This window comes from Spermophilus citellus, assembly GCF_964194105.1.
Source record: "Spermophilus citellus genome assembly, chromosome: 2".
Taxonomy (NCBI): Eukaryota; Metazoa; Chordata; class Mammalia; order Rodentia; family Sciuridae; genus Spermophilus; species Spermophilus citellus.
Genome location: NC_138183.1, coordinates 224481419 through 224500778, shown reverse-complemented (window position 1 = coordinate 224500778; position 19360 = coordinate 224481419). Strand labels below are relative to the sequence as shown.

General features: G+C 43.2%; 1 protein-coding gene across 1 annotated transcript in view; it reads left to right on the top strand.

Moving 5' to 3' along the window:
• The window catches only part of LOC308632719 (uncharacterized protein), a 322166-nt gene extending 303053 nt beyond the window's left edge, over positions 1–19113 (top strand). Inside the window, exon 8 of the transcript XR_014018636.1 lies at positions 19011–19113. The gene's annotated coding sequence lies outside the window, so the exon portion shown is untranslated. The remainder of the gene's footprint in view (positions 1–19010) is intronic.
• The last annotated feature ends 247 nt before the right edge of the window (positions 19114–19360 follow it).

Here is a 19360-nt window from a genome sequence, read left to right as displayed (position 1 = left end):
GGGAAAGAGGTGAGAGAAGGAGGCAAAGGGAGAGGGTTCTGCAAGATGAAGGGAGATGACACCTGGGGAGGACAGAGCCTGGGAGGAGCTCCTGGGGACAGGTCCTGCTAAGAGACTTAAATATAGACACGTCTAATGTTCAATTTTCAGTGATTTGCCATTAATTGCTGTTGAATTAACAGCAGAAACTCTCCCACACACAGTTCCCTGCTGGGGATATCAAGGGGAAGGAACCAACCCTCTCTCACTGCAGGGTGCAGGGATAAATGGACAGGTATAATACACCAGGTGAGAGAAAGATCAAGAGTTCAGTGGAAGAATGGGATCAAAGGTATACAAACCTCACACACATGTCCCAGAGGTAGGGGGACCATGCCAGGCTCCCCCTTGCAGAGCACATGTGAGTATATATGAAGTCAAAGCAAGGGGTCAGCCTTGTGCCAGATAGCAGAGGCCACCTAAACACAGTGAAAATGTCATCGAGCTTTGCTTATTGTGGTGGATTAAAACTCAAATCCTCTTTTAAAAACAGGAACTGGCTTTACTAGTTCTGAGACTTTCTGAGATAGTTAAAAATAAAATTATTAAGTCAAATAGGAAAAATTATGTTCATCTGAGCTCCTATGGGATTGGAGGAAGTTCTACACAGGATCAGAAGGAATAATTGGGCATGCTCTTCAGAGTAATAATAAGAAGTAAAATTAGCCAAATGCTTCTTATATGCTAGGCCCTGTTCTGTGTCTTTTACAGGTACCAAATCATTGAACTTGCATTAGAATGCTATAAAACAAATGCTACTGTCATCCCACTTTATACATGAGAAAATTGAGGCACATAGAGATCAGAGAATTTGTCTAGAATCACAAAACTAGTGAAGAGAGGGTTGGGATTTTGTCCTAAGGAGCTGAGAAATCACACCTGGTTGGGGGAGAGGGGGAAGCCGTGTGGGGTCTTGGCCTCTAGTGGATAGAGAGCAAAGATGCTCTTAAATATCTTACAACACACAAGGCAGCCTCCTTGTTCCCACAACGACTTATCAAGACCAAAATGTCAATAGTGCTGAGGTTAAGAAATCCCATCTGTAATCCACGCTATGCCTCTTATCAGTTCAAGTGCCTCCCCCAGAAGGCCTGTGCCTTGATACTGATAATACTGATACTGTCGATGGGGTAACTTCCTCATGAGGAAGTGAGCTTGTTCTGAATGGGAAGTGTAAATTAGGGACCACAGCTGAGTGATCAGCTGGGCATTTCGGGGTGGAGGGTAGCAGTGGAGAAAGGCCCTTGTCGATGGTTCGAGAGTTGACTGAGGAAGGACTCCCGGATCTAGTGGACAATGCTTGGGCAGTTTTGCTGCAAGGGCTGCATGTAAGCCCTCTTTCCCGACCTGCAAGGGTTTATTAAAATCTGCAGTGCTCAACTGTGTTTTGCTAAGTAGCATTTCTTTCAGAGGGAATAAAAGAAGCACATACCCTCTGACATGCCCATCCTGGAGTGGAAACAGGTTCCTTGCTCATGGGGGGACCTGACAGTTACACATCTCAGCCACTTCGGCAGCCTCTGCAAAGGAAGAAGACAACAGCTCATCATACCCCTGAATATGATCTATAAAATCTGGATAGGCTTCTCTGCTCTCAGGGCTCACACTGATGACTCCCAAATTTCTGTCCCCAGCCCAGGCCTCACTTCAGAGCTGCAAACTAACTCCCTCAGCTCCCTCCTGGATATTTCCACTGACTTCTCAAAAATCAGCATTGTTGGGCTGGGGATGTGGCTCAAGCAGTAATGCGCTCACCTGGCATGTGCGGGGCGCTGGGTTCGATTCTCAGCACCACATAAAATAAAAATAAAGATGTTGTGTCCACCAAAAACTGAAAAATAAATATTTAAAAAATTCCCTCCCCCACCCCTTTCTCCTCTCTCTTAAAAAAAAAAAAATCAGCATTGTTGAAAGTGAACTCACCCAATTCTACTTTTCTAGTTGATGGGACTATTCACAACTGTTGTGCCAATAAGCATCAGAGACCCCCTCTTTGTCTCTCAGCAGCTTCTCCACCCGTTTTCACACGTCTCCCCAAAGTACCTCTTACTGTGACCTCCTTTTCCATGCACACGTTCCACAAATCTGCCTGCCTTTGCCATGTATGTTCCACAGCAAAATGGAAAGGCGACAACGCATCTCCTCCAAATCAATATGTTGGGCTCTTTCTGCCTCTAGCTTTATAAATGACCCAGAAAAAAAAGAACAAATGTAAATTCATGGTGAGTGCTGATGATACAGAATTATGTGGCAAGCTGGGGCCAGGGGCAAAGAGCAGGAAAGATTCATCCTGACTTAGATCAGCTCAGCAATTGAGCTGACACATGGCCAATTAAGTATGTTCATAGGAAGCGTGAGAGAAGTCTGCAGCGAGGCCCACAGAAAGGAGGCAGCACCGACCAGCTGATTCAGAACAGATCCCATTGCCTCCCCTGGAGTGGCAACCTCGGCTCCTCCAGAGTTAACCAACAAGGCTGAAAAGAGAAGCGTGGGTTCAACAGGCCCAGCAGAGAGATTTCCCTCTATCTTTTTTTTTTTCCTGGTACCTAGAATTGAACCCAGGGGTGCTTAACCATTGAGCCACATCCCCAGACCTTTTTTTTTTTTTTTTTTTTTTGTATTTTATGTAGAGTCAGACTCTCACTGAGTTGCTCAGCACCTCACTTTTGCTGAGGCTGGCTTTGAGCTCGCAATCCTCCTGCAACAGCCTGCCGAGCTCCTGGGATTATAGGTGTGTGCCCCCGTGCCCAACTTCTCCGCTATCTTTTTTAATATCCACACAAGCAGAATTAGCTTACCCTGTTTCTACAAAACAATCCAAGAATTTATTTTTCTCAACCCTGGGCAAATGTGTCATTGGGAGTATCTGAATGCTCTGGTCCTGATGAGCTGAGAATTGTAGATTTTGTTGAGTCAGAAAGGGCATCAGATGCTACCAGCTCTGAGGGTCTCAGTTGTGGATGGGGAACTTTGCGGGAGCTTTGGAGCTATTATAGGGTTGCTCAAACTCACATGTACATTATGCCTGTCTGTGGACCAAACCAAGCCATGCTGCTTAATCACAGGGTCGTGGAGCTATCCCTGGGTAATTCATGCTGGATTTTAGGCATCTAAATGATGCCTAAAATTGAAATTGATCGAAATATCTAAAATTGATTGAAATATCTAAATATTTAAATTTCAACCTGAAATTGAATATAATTTTTTTTTTTTTTTTGCGTATGTGCTTCTGAAAAATTTTCTGGGGGAAAATATTGTTGCATTTTGCCAAATTCCCAAAGGAATCATCCCATCTGAGTAAATACCAAATATGATTGTTATTATATATTAGATTCTGTTGTGGTTAATTAAGTACAAATTTTTATTTAGGATGTGAATTTTTTTTTTTTTTTTTTTTTGTACTAGGGATTGGACCCAGGGGCGCTTGACCACTGAGTCACATCCCCAGCCCTTTTTTATTTTTTTTTATTTTGAGACAGGGTCTTCCTAAGTTGCTGAGGGTCTTGCTAAGTTGCTGAGGCTGGCCTTGAACTTGCTGCAATCCTCCTGGCTCAGCCTCCCAAGCTGCTGGGCTTGCAGGCATACTTCACTGCACCCAGCTAAGATGTTGATATTTTAAAAAGAATAATTTTTAGCTATTGTATATTTTCTTAAAATATACAATATATACTGCTCTATCATGGCCTCTGTGGTGTCCATCTTGGGGGCTGATGGGAAGGGAGCCACCGCATCATAGATATTGGACCAGGTCTAAGCCCACATGTTCCCTGGAGGCAGGGAAATATACAATATATATACAAAGGATGCTTTAGTACTAAACTCTAGTACTACTTGGAAGTCCTTGAAATATTTCAGTATTTTTATGAAAAGGAGCCCATTTTAATAAAAAGTAACACCAAACTGATAAAAAAAAAACTTGTATCCAGAATATACAAAGAACTCATAACTCAATGATAAGATGGAATTCTATTTGTATGACATTCTAGGAAAGAAAAACTTTAGGGGCAGAAAATTGATCAATGGATGTCAGGAGCAGAGGGTGGGGGCAGAGAGACAGACTATATAGCAAAGAGCCCCAAGCTAACTTTGAGGGATAAAGAAAATGTATATCTCATGTGTGGTGAAGGTGAAGTAACTAACGCATTTGTCAAAACTTATTCGACTCTATTTCTTCAAAAAGTGCACATTTTATTCTATATAAATTAGACATTAATAAGCTGGATTTAAGGGTAAGGCTCACTAGGGCTGGGGGTATAACTCAGTGATATATTCTCCAGGCCTTTCCCCCACATCTTTGTGATCCAGCAGGACTCCTGTCCAACACACCCGCCACTGGGTTTATGTGAGCATGCCTGGCAGAGGTTATTGTCATGAGATGGTGAGGAGCCTCCAGGGAAAGAGGTCAGTCATTCTGTGGGTAGAAGGAGTTGAGCATCATAAACTTACCCAAAAGCCAATCCTCCCCTGGAAGGTGGAAACTTCTGTCCTGGCATCCACCCTCAGATAGAGATGCCCATAAAATTCTACGGGATTCTGGAAATGGCTGACGGAATGGGATTCCCCAGGAGAGGAAGCCCCGCAAGACTGAGCACTTGGAATCCTTGATGCTAGACTCCTGGCTTGGCTGTGGCAGGAAAAACATGGTAGGAGGGTGGTTGCTTTCAGGAGGACACCATGATACCTTGTGGGTGACATCAGAAATGGGAGCTGAACCTCATAACCCTAGGGACAGCTAACTTATGTTGTTGTACATCCATGAGGCACCCTCAAGGGATTTTTGGTGGTAAGGATTGATGTTTTGCTTAAGCAGGTGAGAACAATTTGAATTATTGTAAATGTTACCCATTGTTACATTTGATAAAATGGAATTCCATTCGTATGACATGAAGAGAGACATTTTAGAGACTGGGAAAAAAAATCAAATTCCCCCCAAAGCTGTATCAGCTGATCAGTGGAAAAGGCTGGAACTCAGATCTTGTGGTTCTCTGTGAGAATCCTCTGGTGCATTCACTGAAGTCTCTGACTCCACTATCAACAAAAGGGACACACCCTGAGATCCTGTATAAGAGTTTTAAGAGCCTGTTTCTTTTCAAAGTTAATCTTCATCTACACACAGTTGTTGGAGGTTTCCTTTTTTATTTTTTTCTATAGAACTTTTCTTAAGCTCCCTAGCCTTCCCATAATATCCTCACAAATCCATCTGTTTCCAGAATGAGTCCCTGGGGCCAGCCTAAGCCGTGTGGGAGCAGCTGCACCTTCCAACATAACCAGGTATACTGTGGTCTAAAGGTGGCCTCCTGGGACCACTTGGCTGTGCAACCAAGACACCTCCTGGGAAAGACCTCATTCTGAGTGTGCAATGGTGTGATTTTTTTTTCTCCAGAATTCCTCCTAGGAAACCACAGAGTTGTTAGAAGGAATGGTTCAATGAGCCCACTTGGGCCTGGATGAGGCCCCAGCTGGGTGTTGCCTGACATGAAAGCTTCAAAGGAGGGAGAAGCACTGTGTGTGGTAGAGAAAGGAATTTCGATGTCCCCTTCCTAGCTCAATCCAAGAGGGAGGTAAAGCAGAAAGGGGAGGAGGGAAAAAAATGGAGCAAAGCCAAGAGCTCTATAACATGATCCCCGCTTCCCCTGTACTCACTGTACTTAACTCAGAGGACTTCTCATGGAGATGTATGAAGAAATGAGTTTAGGAGGAGGGGAGGGTGATAGATACATGGGCCAAATGAAGACAGTGCATGTGGAGTCAGGAACTAGACCACTGAAGCAGCTTTTGGAGTTAGCAGGCATTGTGCTGAGAGCTTTGGGCTATCACAAGGCCATAAAAAATGGCTGGGGCCCAAGTCCTGTACCTTCAAGGAAAGTAGGGGTATCAGATGAGACCTGGGTTACAGATGGAAAGAGAGAAATGAGCTTGGCTGAGAACAAAGACAAAGTTGGCCCCTTATATTTCTACTTCCATCCCCCTCCCAGCGTTGAAGCCAGGAAAGAAGAAGCACAATGTCACAGTGACCTTGATGGAGCCTAGTAACCATTCTGGGAGATCTGGAAGTACCAATGTCTGGAGCTGTAGAAGAGGAAATGGGGGATGATGACTGATGGCAAATGAAAGAGAGTGTGAGACTGCCCTTCAGTTTGAGAGGGTAGAATTCCCATGATTTTTTAGGTGGGAAAGCAACAGAGAAACATTTTCTATCTGTTGGCATTGTTCTTTTGCATGCCCAGCCATACACAAGTAGGATGCCTCACACCATTTTGGATGTGTTGATACCTTGGCCATAGAGCAGCCATCTGGTGAGAGAATATAGATACAGCCAAAGTGCTCTGACTGTCATTGTCAGTGAATGGCAATGGACCGAAGTCAGGAAATGGGGACAGGAGGCACCACGTGGTGGAGAATGGGCCAGATTGGCCTTCAAACACCTGCATGAAAGTTCCTGTCCTATTGATGGGCAAACCACTTCCCCTTGGCCTCAGATGACTCATGAAGAAAGATGATGTTGACAGTGGTGCAGTGGCAGACACCCTCCGCAATCTATAGCCCCAGGGTCTAAGCTGCTGCCACAATTCTCCAAGAGTGAGGCTTTCCCTACTTCTAGCTTTACAGTTGACCCTGGAAGCAAACGTAAATTCATGGTGAGTGTTGAACCTCAATTTTCTCATCTGTAAACAGAGCCAGTAACCCCCATTTCATAAGTTTATTATGGAGTTTAATGAAGAATGGGTGTAAATGTACTTAATAAGCTAAATCTGTGGGAAGACCCTTTAGTTTGGCCTTTTGGGCCAACCACAGGCCCATGTTGGCAAGTGGATCCTCTTGAAGAACAGGTGGAACACTCCAAACCTCAGGGCAGAGAGAAGCATGCAGGCATTGGAGAGCGAGACAAATTTTGATTTGGTCTCCCAGTGTTCTGCCCCAAATTCTAATCCACAGAATGAACCTGTTGATTTGTACACTAAAGCAACATTGGTTCAGAATTTACAAGTGGTACTGAAGACCTATGCTTTGATCCAACTTTTATGCCTGACTTAGATTATCAACAACAGCAATAATGTTAATGGCTAACTTTCAACGTGCATTCTGTACACCAAGGTACAGTGCTAAGTATGTAATCTGCATTCTTTCAAAAATTTAGATTTTGGGGAAAAGTCCCCACTGAGGAGAAACTATGATAGAAAGTGTTAGTAGGCTCAGTCTTGTCTAGAATTAACTGGTATGATTGGCCCAGCAATAAGGCAAATTTGAATGTAGCATTATTGGTTCCCATCTTTTGGGGGGGGCGGGGGAGGTGCTGGGTATTAAACCTAGGGCCTGGGTGTGCAAGGCAAGCACTCTACCAACTAATTTATAGCCCCAGCCCAGTTCCCATCCTTTGTAGCAAATTCATCTCAATCATCTCTTTAACCTCACAATATGTCCTCATGTTTTATATGACTTAATGTTTTTTTTAAACCTCTTTTCAACATTGCCATGGAGTTTTATTTTCATGCCAATGTAACTGTGGTTTTGTTTTCTTTTTTCTTTTTAATTTTTAGTTGTAGATGGACACAATACCTTTATTTTATTTATTTATTTTTATGTGGTGCTGAGGATCAAACCCAGTACCTCCCAGCTGCTAGGCAAGCTCTCTACCACTGAGCCACAACCCCAGCCCCACTTTTCTGTTTTCTTAAGGAGAGGTTCTTTAGCAGAGGAGGAGGGATAAGTGATAGGCCAAGACTGGGACATTCCTGGTTCCCTGATTCTAAATCATGTACTTTCTCATGCCTCTTCTACAGGTTTGATTTTATGAATAGTCATGGCTTAGCCAAAGGTAATAATAATGTCATATCTCTGCAGTATAAGTTGACCTTAAGAGGATATTTGGAATTCATACTAATAGTTGTGCATATTTGGAATTCATACTAATTGTTAGTTTGAGGCCTAAACACTTCATCTTGAAAACAAATGGTGGCGGCCCCAGAGAATCCTGATGGAAATTTGCAAGATTTAAGAATCCGTTTCATGTCTTTGCCTCCTATATGGCTTTCCTCAGAACCACCCCCATTCTGATTTCTGAACCCCTCTGTTCCATAGGAATGAGCTGACGTCTCAAAGGTGGTATCTCATGTCAAACGCTGGTGTCTCAGCAACACCTAACAATTAAGGGCTGATGCTAGACACAGTTCTTTCATTTTTATTTAAATAAATAGTATCATATTCCTTATGCAGATGAGGAAATGGAGCGTTCACAAGGATATGGAGACTTCCTGAGATCTTACAGCTCCACCACTTCCAAAGTTCATGTCTGTTGGCTGTTTTAACCATCTTGCTCTTAGTGACTCACAAACAGCCAGGCTCAGAGTAGGCATTCCACATTTATTACACAAATGGATGTCGTCTCTGGGAAAGGGCAGCAGAATGGGAAGAGGATGATCCCCACAGAGTTTGATCCTTGCCTGTCCCTCTGGCCTCTTCCCCTCAGAGGCTGGTGCCTTGAAGGGTCAGAGAAGTGGACCTTCTCTTGAGACCAGCAAGGACGCTTGGAGGAGAACACTTTGCCCAGGAGTTCTTCCGTTGGTGGGAGCTAGTTTCTCTTTCTCCCCTCCCCCTTTCCTCTGGGGTCCCAGTTCAAAGAAGCCAAGCAAGTTCTCCTCCGTGTTCTAGAAACGTCGTTATCTGTTCACGAATGCCGCTGGCGTTTATTTTCTTACAGCAGGGCAGTAACAAAGCCGCGTTTCCACTCAGAAAATTTCCCTTGTGCACAACAGAAAGGCTCACTCCGCTTGTCAGGAAAATGGTCACCTGGGTGTTGACAATCTCCTGCTACTCACCAGTGTGCTTAGACCTAATCCTTCATTACACAAACAAATAAAAAAAAAATCTTGTTGTTTGCCCAGAAACATGCCGGTGCATGCATTGCCTCCATGGTGGCCATGTTCCTGAGGATACTCAGTCATGTGGCTCCCCCTGCCCCAGGAGCCCCTGCTCATTATATTCCCTCCAGAGACCCCTTACTCTGAGTGAAGCATAATGGAATGACAGCTCCCCAGCCCCTTAGCACGAGGGAGGTTCCATTTGATTCATGGTTTGCCTAGAGGGCTGAAGGGTGAAGAGGGCAGGGGGTTAATTCACTTGCCTAGCTTATGTTCAAATCCCTCTGCACACAGAAATGGACTGGATGGATGGCAATCAATTTAGCATTTTAACAGGCAGCTGCCCACCCCACCAACGCCTCCTGGCTTTGCGGGATGCGCTTCTGGAACCGGAAAGAGGAAGGGGATCTGGGAGGTTGGAGCAGTGAAAATATCCCATCGCCCAACTATGTTCCTGGATTAATGAACCTTTGAAAACTCAGTCTTCTAAGAAATCCTTGGCTCCTGAAGAGAGATGGAATGTGGCATTCTACACAGCAAACGAATTAAAGAATCCAGTTACTCAGTTGTAGAGGTAGGTCTAGTTCATCCAGGTACAAATGGATGTGTCTGATGTCCCAACTTTTATGACACAGATTCTTTTATACCTTTATATCATTAAAAGGAATAAATCTTTCATGTCCCTCTTTCTGGTTGTGGTCAGGCCTTGAACACAGCTGAGTGTATGTGGAATGAAAGGAATTCTATACCCAAAGAAATAATCAGACCTTGTGGGTATCTGGTTTTTTTTGTACTGGAGATTGAACCTGGGGTGCTTTACCACTGAGCTATAGCCCCAGAGCCTCACCAAATTGCTGAGGCTAGTTACAAATTTCAATCCTCCTGCCTCAGCCTCCCAAATTGCTGGGATTCCAGGCATGAGCCACTGTTCCTGGCCACGTATCACTCTTTTGAAGGCAGTAGAGCCAAGTGATTATAAGTTGAGTTCCAAAGTCACATTGCTTTATTCAAATCCTGCCTCTGCCCCTCACTAACTGTGCCTAGTTGGACAAATTTATTAGCATCTCTGCCTTTCTATCCCCCTTAGTAGAATAAAGGATAATAATAGCATCGCCTGACTCAAAACACTGCTGTGAGGGTTAACTGAGCTAATACGTGTAGAGTGTTCAGCACATGTCGGGCTTCCAGTGGAACTGCGATCAGTGTCAGCTTCTATTGCTGACAGTCCTGTGCTCTTAGATATTTACGAAGAGGACAGAAGGACTCAGCCCCGGCTTAGCTGGACTCAGCTTCCTCCAGCCTGCTTCTGTCTTGACTCTTTTGGTCTGTTTGTCTCTTCCTCAGCCTCTTTCCCCTCAATGCCCACCCTGCACCACTACCACCATATACCAGTGCTGGATGGCAAGAGCAAAACCTGTCTAGAATAAAGCACACTTTAAGTTGAATTTTGAAGAGATTTGGTGCCTCATCTGCTTTAATTTTCTTCAAAAAAGCCTTGAGTGCTCTGATGGCTCCTGAGATCCCCCCATTTTACAGCTCAGAGCTCTGAAGCAAACAGTCCTAGATAATTCATCCCAGTGGATACAGGGACCAAACTCAAGAATGACTTGAAAGCTCTTAAAGAATGCTGAAGGTATTTCTTAGGCTCTGGAGAGGGTCGCGTTTTGCTTTTCCTTCTGGAATTTCTAATTGACAGGACGGCTGTCCCTGGATACCACCAATGGCAACCTAAAACAGAAGCTTCTGGGGAAGTTCTGAGCTCTTGTTCTTTCTGGTCTTTCAGACAAACCGTGCGTAGAAGACTGGGGCAGGCTCAGCCAGCGGCCTCTCCCTTTTACAGTAGAGAAAAAGCTAGAGACCAGAGAAGCTAAAAGACTTGCTGCTGTGACTGAGTGGCAGGACAGGATTCCAGACAGAAACCCCGGAATTCACCAACAGTGTACAATTTCTGAGCTCTGCTCTCCCCTCCTTTGTAGACCAAGCTTCCTCTGGGTTATAGTGAACCCAAAGCGCCCCCCCCCCTTTACTAGTGAGCACATTTACTCTTAGTTTGTTCCAAGAGGAAAGAACATGGCACCCCATTCAGGGAGCCATCAATAAAGGATGCCCTACCATGAATCATGGTCATTGCTATCCTCAGGACACCTATGGTGAATATTGTTCTAAAAACACCATGGGAAGGTGATACAAGGCTCATGCTCTATCCTAGGATGCCCTGAGATGGTGTGTGGGTAAGAACAAGTATGTTCCACAGAAGAACATTGCTCTTATGGTATAGCTTAAACTGCATAAAGGAAGGGGAATACCAATCACAGCCCTGCCTCTGGCTGACAGTGTGACTTGGGCTCCTCTCCTCCACGTTGCTGAGCCTCAGTTTCCTCTCTGCAAAATAAGGGCTTGCATGATCTGAGTCTTCTTCCAGCTTTACAAGCTCCACTGTGAGCCTAAAGACATTCTGGTGAGTGCATAGGATTTGCTATCAGGCAGACCTAGGTTTAAGTCCCCGTGTCTCCATTGTGTGACCTTGGGAGGTAACTTAACTTTTTGAAGCACCAAAAAAATTTTTTAAATCAACAAAATGGAGAGAATGATATTAAATACTTCATAGAGATTGTGGAGATTCAATGGGGTAAAATACCTTCGTAGTGTTCAACATGGAAGTTAATAAACCTTAGTATTAATCTACTGTCCTCTTCTCCTACCCTCCATCATGCAGAAAAAGTCTCAGGGTCAAGTAAGATTACTTGTTTTACACGAGGTGTCCATGACCTTTCCATAAAACTTACAGAATTGAAAGCAGATCATCAGATTTTGTTACAATTAGAAAAACACAAAGCACTCTGCTTTTAATTGTAGGTCAACTTTGTTGACCCACAAGTGTAGCTCGTTGATTGGCGTTGATTTAGATTCCATGCTATGTGCCTTGCTCAGCAGTCTAGTTTATTATATATGTATATATATGTGTGTGTGTATGTATGTGTATATATATATGTATATGTGTGTGTGTATATATATATATATATATATATATATATATATATATATATATATATAGCTGTCAATGGACCTTTACTTTATTATTAATATGTGGTGCTGAGGTTTGAACCCAGTGCCTCATACATGCTAGGCAAGTACTCTATCACTGAGCTACAACCCAGCCCCAGCAGTCCGATAGATGGATCCTGTGACCTTTGGCCCCAGATCCCAGCTTTCTTCCTGCCTCTCTGCCTGATTTATGCCAAATGGCATTTCCTCACAAGACTCTGAATGCCTGGAAATGTCACTAAAGGATCACAATGCTAGGTAAGGACCAGATAAAGGGACTCTTCATCTTGCCAGCACATCAACACTGTTAAATGCGTGGTTACAACAACTACGGAAGCTGTCTGGTGATATCATCAGTGGCAACTGGTCAGAGAAAATGTTTTTTTAATTGTGACTTGAATGTGTTTATCAACCTCACTTTGATATCGAAAAGACAGGAACAGAAACACAGTGAGCCACAGTCCTCTGGGAAATCGTTAGTCGCCTATGAGCGTGTGGACCCTGGCAGATGGTCAGCTCTTCTCCTGAAGTCAGACATCTCGGTCGCTGTACAGCGTCACTGTCTGTCAGAAGCGAAGAGTGTTATCTTGACATCAAACATCTTTATAATAAAGTTACTAATTGGTGACTAATACAGCAGGCTTTTGAACTGAAAAAAAAATCTCTTTGAGACTGTTAAGTGGTCGGCTGCATATTCCATAATTAAAAAGTACTCTTAGGATTCCGCTGGTGCCACGCCACATCTTTCTAAGACACTCTCCAGGTGATCTTGATGGCCTTGCAATTCCTAACCGCAGCCCTCTTTCAAGAGCTATTTTTAAATATTCAGATACATCATAATATCACAGTGGTTACAGTCCTATTTTTTAACATCTTTAATTATACTACTTTGCATTACGGTTTCAGGATTCCCCCTACCCCCCTCATATTTGGCAACTCCACAGCATCTGTCAAAACAAATTAGCACTTTGGGGTAGTAGAAATATATTTTTTATGAAAGCAGCAAATATGTCAGCATTGGACAGAAGCTAAAACCTGATTTATTGGTTTGTTTTCTTGGGTTTCAGACCCAATAGGCAGAAGCTTTTAAAGAATTTTCCATTCGCATCACCAGCGCACTTGCGAAATATGTAAAACACATTCAAATTCCGCCAGAAAGAGTCGCTAATTATGATATGTATTTGCATATGTTTAATCACATATATCTTATTTCATTTTGCTATTTCTGCAGGCCCCTCGCTTCAGGGAGGGGGCCTTTGGCGCTGGTACAGCGAGCACTAGGCAAAGTTCTTTGGAGCGAGCATTCTGCTGCCACGCTGTTAGTTTTTGTGTTATCTTTCCCAATGAAATTTGAAATTTACAATATTTAAATGATGTGTGTGAAATTATATGACTCTATTATGTCATAATATTACACATCCCAAAATATTGGTAAAGGGTTCTCCCCCCTGCCTCACCAACCCCCCCATACTAGAGATCAGAGGATTACTGAGAAAATAATGATTAACCTTTAAAATCAGATTGGCATTTCTTTTTTCTCCAAATCTAGAATTAATACGCATTTTTTAATCATTAGTGTAATGTTCAGGATGATACTTTTGTTCTTTTGCCTGTTGAACTGTTACGGCTGCTAGTAACCCTTCAAATTGTTTGCTTCATTCAAGCATTCTTTCCTGAATAATTCATTAGGCATTATTATCCAAGCGTGGAACCCCTCATTTAGCACTGCTGATCTTTTCCTTATGTGTAGCTGACAGGCAATCAAAGTTTTTATCAGTGCAGAAAATTTGCAATTCAGAAATGTAGTTGCAGCAATTAGTAGCTATCAGGTAGCAGTGGAGGGACAGCTTCATAAAAAGACAGAGTTGAATGATCTCCACTGATGTTAGCACAAAAGTAATGGGTAAAACTAACCAGCTGTTTCTAAATTTACCAAATGGAACATTCCCTTCTTCTCAGAGTGGAGGCTTTAATTAACTTAGAGTTCTGTGTGGCTTCCCAGGGGGGATGGGGAGGGGGTTAGGACCCTTCCTTCACATGGGTACCAAGGGGAGGAAGCTCTGAGCGTCCCTCTAATCCTATCCTGGAGGCAAAGGGGGCAGGTGAGTGGCACTTTTGACAGAGGATAGTAGAGGGGAATGCCTGTGAGATGCCATCCGGTTCCCCCTTTTGTCATCTCAGATGGGACAGCTCTGGATGCTACAATTTGGTTATGTTCTTTTTATCCCACTCATGCCAGGGATTGAACCCAGGGCCTCGTGCAAGCTGAATACACCTGCTACTGCTGCGCTACAACCCCAGCCCCTGTCCTGCTCTGAAACGTCTGCCCTGCTGCGGTGCACTGGCCTCAGAACCCCAGCTGAGGCTGCAGCAGAGGGCTGGACTGGGCCTCGCTCATTCCTTCAGAGGCTGATGGATACATTTCTGGCTCATTCTTTCATTTCTTAGTTCAGTTTGATTCATTCATTTGTGCTTTCGTCCATGAGGTCATTTATTTATTTGTTCATTTGTTCATCCAAACATGTTCTGAAACCCTTAGTGGGATTGGACTTGAGCCCATCTAGGGTTCGGGTTCCTCCAGCTTTCCCTGAGAACCTGTCTCCTGATCCCAAGCTCTCCCTCAAAGGTGGAAAGACGTCAGGGAAGCCCCCACCCTCAGGCAACCTCTCTGGAGAAGCAGTTCCTTGGTAATGTGTTTGCGGTCACAGAGGGTGTTCAGCCTCAGTTAGCCTGAGAGTGAGGACTTGAGGGGTTCTCTGAAGCCATAGTATGGGGTAGACTCTGCCTCATGTCCCTGTGTCTGATGCTGCAGAAGTTCCTCCCAGATCTCATGTGGGATGCTGAGAAACGGGACACTGACCTGCATCTCCTGACCATCTCAGGACATCCCAGGTACCGACTGGCTTCTGAGCTGCTACTCTAGAGCCACTGAGAACCAGGTCTGAGAATAAAATCCATTGAAGTCAACATGATGACCTGGTGACCTGGGGCTGCCCAGACCCAGACCTCCACATCTTGGTCTCAATGTCAGCTGTGTCCAAATGTCAGAGAACAGAATAAGAGCACAGTGCTTCTCAGCCCAGATGGGGAGTTAAACAGACCTGGGTTTAAGGTTCATCTTTGCCACTTTTATCAGCCACTATGTGGCTTCTTGGAGCCTTAGTCTTCTCACCTGTAAATAGGTATGATTCCCTTTTTAATGGGTTTATTGTGGGATTTAAAAGCAGGGTTGGGGAGAAGCTTGGTGGTAGAGCATATGTTTACCATGCATGAGGCCCTGGGTTCGATCCCCAGCACCAATACATAAATAAGAGCAAGAAGTAATATAAAGTGTGTGGCATGGTTAAACAGGTGGTATGTGTTCAGCAAATAAGAGCCATTATTTTCATCAGGCTGGGAAGTTCATGTGGGTGAGACCCTGGAGCACAGCCCTGAGCCGGAGTGCTAGGTTTGAATCCTGGCTCTATTCCTAATTTGCTCTGTAAAGTTGGGCAAGGAACTCGAACTTCTGCATGTAAGGGTTCTTATCCATAAAGTAGTAACTCTAATAGTACCTACCCCATAGAGCTGTTCTAAAGGTTGATGGATTCCTATGTATAAAATTCTTGGTACAATATCTGGCATGGTAAGTGCTCATTATTTTTAAAAATCATTATATTTTAAAGAGCCAAACAGTATCTAGCTAGGGCATGCTTTTAATAAATGTGTTGAACAAATGAATGAAAATCCCTGGACATCACACTTCACAACCCCTTCATTCTACGGATAAGAACTCAAAGGCCCACAGTGACTTTCCCAAAGTGAGAGGCAGAAAAATAACCAGATTCCACATCTCTGGGTTCCCAGGCCGTCACCCTCCCCTGACTCATCCTGGAGGGTACCTCATCCTTGAGCCTTGGTGACATGACCAACAAAGGCTCCAGTCAGTCCACTTTGCCCAAGGTCCCAGCTCTGGCCAGAAGTTGTTCTCTCTTCTCGATAGGAGGCAGGCTGCACAGAGGGGCTGGGAGAGCACTGAACCAGAACTGTGGTCTGATTTTTGGACTTGCCTTGACCTTGAGCAGGTCAACACCCTTCTCTGAGAATCAAGTCTGCAGGACAGATAAGCTTTGCTTTCCTTCTAGCTGGACATGCGGTAAGTTTCTGGATGTTACTTCCCTATGGTCTCCAAACTGTTGAGAATAAACAGAGACAGGTCTCCCCTGGAGGATGCCACAAGCCACGATGACCACAAACCCCTGGATCATTTTGTACTAAGTATTCAATTTACCTAAGACTTTATTTGGTCTCAATGCACTTCTTTGCATTTTAATGTAGGCTTATATTTCCATGTGCACAATTCTTTTCCATTTCTAACAGAGATAAGTATGTACTCAAGGACACACAACAAACTGAGATGAGAACTCAACTTACAACTCCAGGTCTAGTGCAATTTTTACTATACCACACACCTCCTCCCAAAAGAAAGCACTGTTTGAAATTCATGGAACAAAAGTCAAGAGTGCATCTCTTTGCATGTGTGTGTGTGTGTGTGTGTGTGTGCGCGCGCGCGTGTTTTGCTGGAGATCCAATCCAGTATCTCACACATGCTAGGGAGTTTTCTACCACTGAACTACATACCCAGCCCTTTTATTGTTTTTTGAGTCAAGGTCTTGCTAAATTGCCTAGGCTGGCCTTGAACTTGTGATCTTACTGGCTCAGCCTATCAAGTAACTGGAATTATTCGCATACATCATTGCACCCAGCTAAGGAGCATATCTTTAAAAGTCTTTCAGAATATCAGTCTTTTTCATATATACATATATATATATATATATATATATATATATATATATACACACACACACATGTATATATGTATACATGTATATATACATAGGGCCATTTTAGTCTATTGGCAAACTCTCTAGGTCAGGACCATTTGCTACTTTTTAGCCATATACAAATTTGTCACACAACTGACTCTATGAAGAATTATTTTGATAACTCTGCTAATGACTATTTGTTCAAAAGAATGCTTATGTAAAAAGGAAAAAAAATCCTACCCTCTGGCTCAGTGGTTTGACTTGTAGCAACATGTCCAACATAAATGTTCAGAAAACTATACAAAGGTATATATGTTCAAGGTTGTTGGTTAAAGCCAAGAAATGGATAACCTGCACCATACTTTGTATTTTAGACATTCTGTGTGTATTACTTCATTTCACCTTTGCAATACTGTTACAGGGTAAGTGCAATTAGCATTGCTATTTTAGATATGAGGAAGCTGAAGCAGGGGGAGGGCAAATCACTTGCCCAACATTCCAGCGCTATTCCTGGGAGAGCTGGAATTTGAATCTAAGCAGCTGCTACATTATCTCGTGTGAGTTACTTTTTAAAAAATTTTTTTTATAAAAGGTGGTTCTGAAAATCAATCAACTGTATTCACTAATAAAAAGTTCTTTAAATTGTATAAACACAACAGACTATTATGTGATCTCGAAAAGGAATAAGGTTGCTGTATAGGGGTTCAAAATGGGAAGTTTTCCAAAATATGTAACTAAATGAAATTTATAAAGTATGAAATGGCCTTTGTGTGATAAAAGAGATATATGACGTGAATATATTTGCATGGAACTTTCTGGACACTCAAAGAAGTGTGATTGGTTAGCTATGACAGGTAGAAGTGAGAAGTTGTCCCTTGATTGATGTTTCAACTTTTGCCTTTTTGCACCTTGTCAATATTTTTACTGTGAGTAGATACAACTTTTGTAATTTAAAGAGTAAAATTAGGATCACCTCGTACCCATTAGAATGGCTGCTGTCAAAGAAAACAAACAAATAAATAACAAGTATTGGCAAGGGATTCTTGCACATTGTTAGTGGGAATGTCAAAGGGTGCCGCCATTATGGAAAACAGCATGGCGGTCCCTCAGAAAGTTCAAAACAAAGCTGCCCTTTATCCCAGCAATTCCACTTCTGGGAACATACTCGAAAGAATTGAAAGCAGCATCTCAAAGAGATATTTGTATACCTACATTCAAAGCAGCAGCCTAGCCAAAAGATGGAAGCAACCCAAGTGTCCATGGACGGGTGACTGATGAACAAGATATGTTGCATACGTACAATAGGACATCACTCAGTACCAAAAAAAGTGGGGATTCTGACGTGGGCCACAACATGAATGAACCTTGAGGACATTATGCTCAGTGAAATAAGCCATTCACAAATCTGTAGAATTCCACTTATCTGAGGAACCATAGTCAAATTCATAGAAACATCAAGTCCAAGGTGGTTCCAGGGTCTGAGGAGGGTGGGGAATGGGAGCTGATTCCTCATGTACAATGTGCAGTTTCAGCTGGTTGCCCATCAGTGTGAATGAACTCAGTACTGCTGGACTGAGCACTTAAAAATGGGATGGTAAATATGTGTTGGGTGTACTTCATCCTAAGGATGTTTTTGTTTTTAGTGAGAAAAACAACATCTTTCTAATAGCTATTCCCTAATCGCTTAATGATACCCCTTGGGACCTTCTGACTTTCTGTCAACCACTCAGAAAATTTTATAGACAAGTCCAGAAACTGAGAGTCCAAGTTTCAGTATAAAACCAACCATTCCTGCTTACCCAGCACTTCACGAGTTTGGTTTGGTTCTCCCTACAGTCCTTTGAGGTGAGCAGGGTGGGTTTCCTGTCGTTCTTTCGATGCGTTGGAAGGCTGAGGGGCAACTGTCTCCTGTTGGAGAAGAGTTCAGACTGGAGTCCTTGGCTTCAAATCTTCAAAACCCTGGGCAGAGGAGGGGCAGGCCCTGAATGGAGAGTTCCACAGCCCTGGGTGCTGTGGGCTGGGAGCAAGACTCCTGGAGGTGGATGACCACTCCCATCCTCTGAAAAACATATAGCAGAGAAATCTCCTCCTTCCCTCAAAGACCTCGTCTTACTGAATTACCAACTTTTATATTTGCCAAGTACATTAAAAAATTAAGCAACCAACTATCATCGGCCATCATCATTTTAATACCAAAAGAGCAGTTCTTTAAATGGAGTCAAGTTTACTTTATGAAAAATTGCCATGTTGTTTATCGTTTCAGATTTCGTGTGCACCTACTGGTATTTGAGAACCACTGACCAACATTAGTTGTGCAGTTATTCACTGTGTGTTTGTTCATGAAAACGATTAAATCAACAATGTATGTGAGTAAATTTCAAATAGTGTTGGCAGATTCAGGGTCATCCCATGTGGCAGCCAAAAGATTGCTCCCACCAAAGATGTCTACATCTTAATTTCTAGAACCTGTAAATATAATAAGTTACATGGCAAATGGAAATTAAGGTTGCAAATGGAATTAAAGTGAATAATCACCTGATTATAAAACAGGGAATTGATCCTGATTACTGAGGGGGCCCAGTGTTATCACAAGGGACTTTACATGGGGAAGAG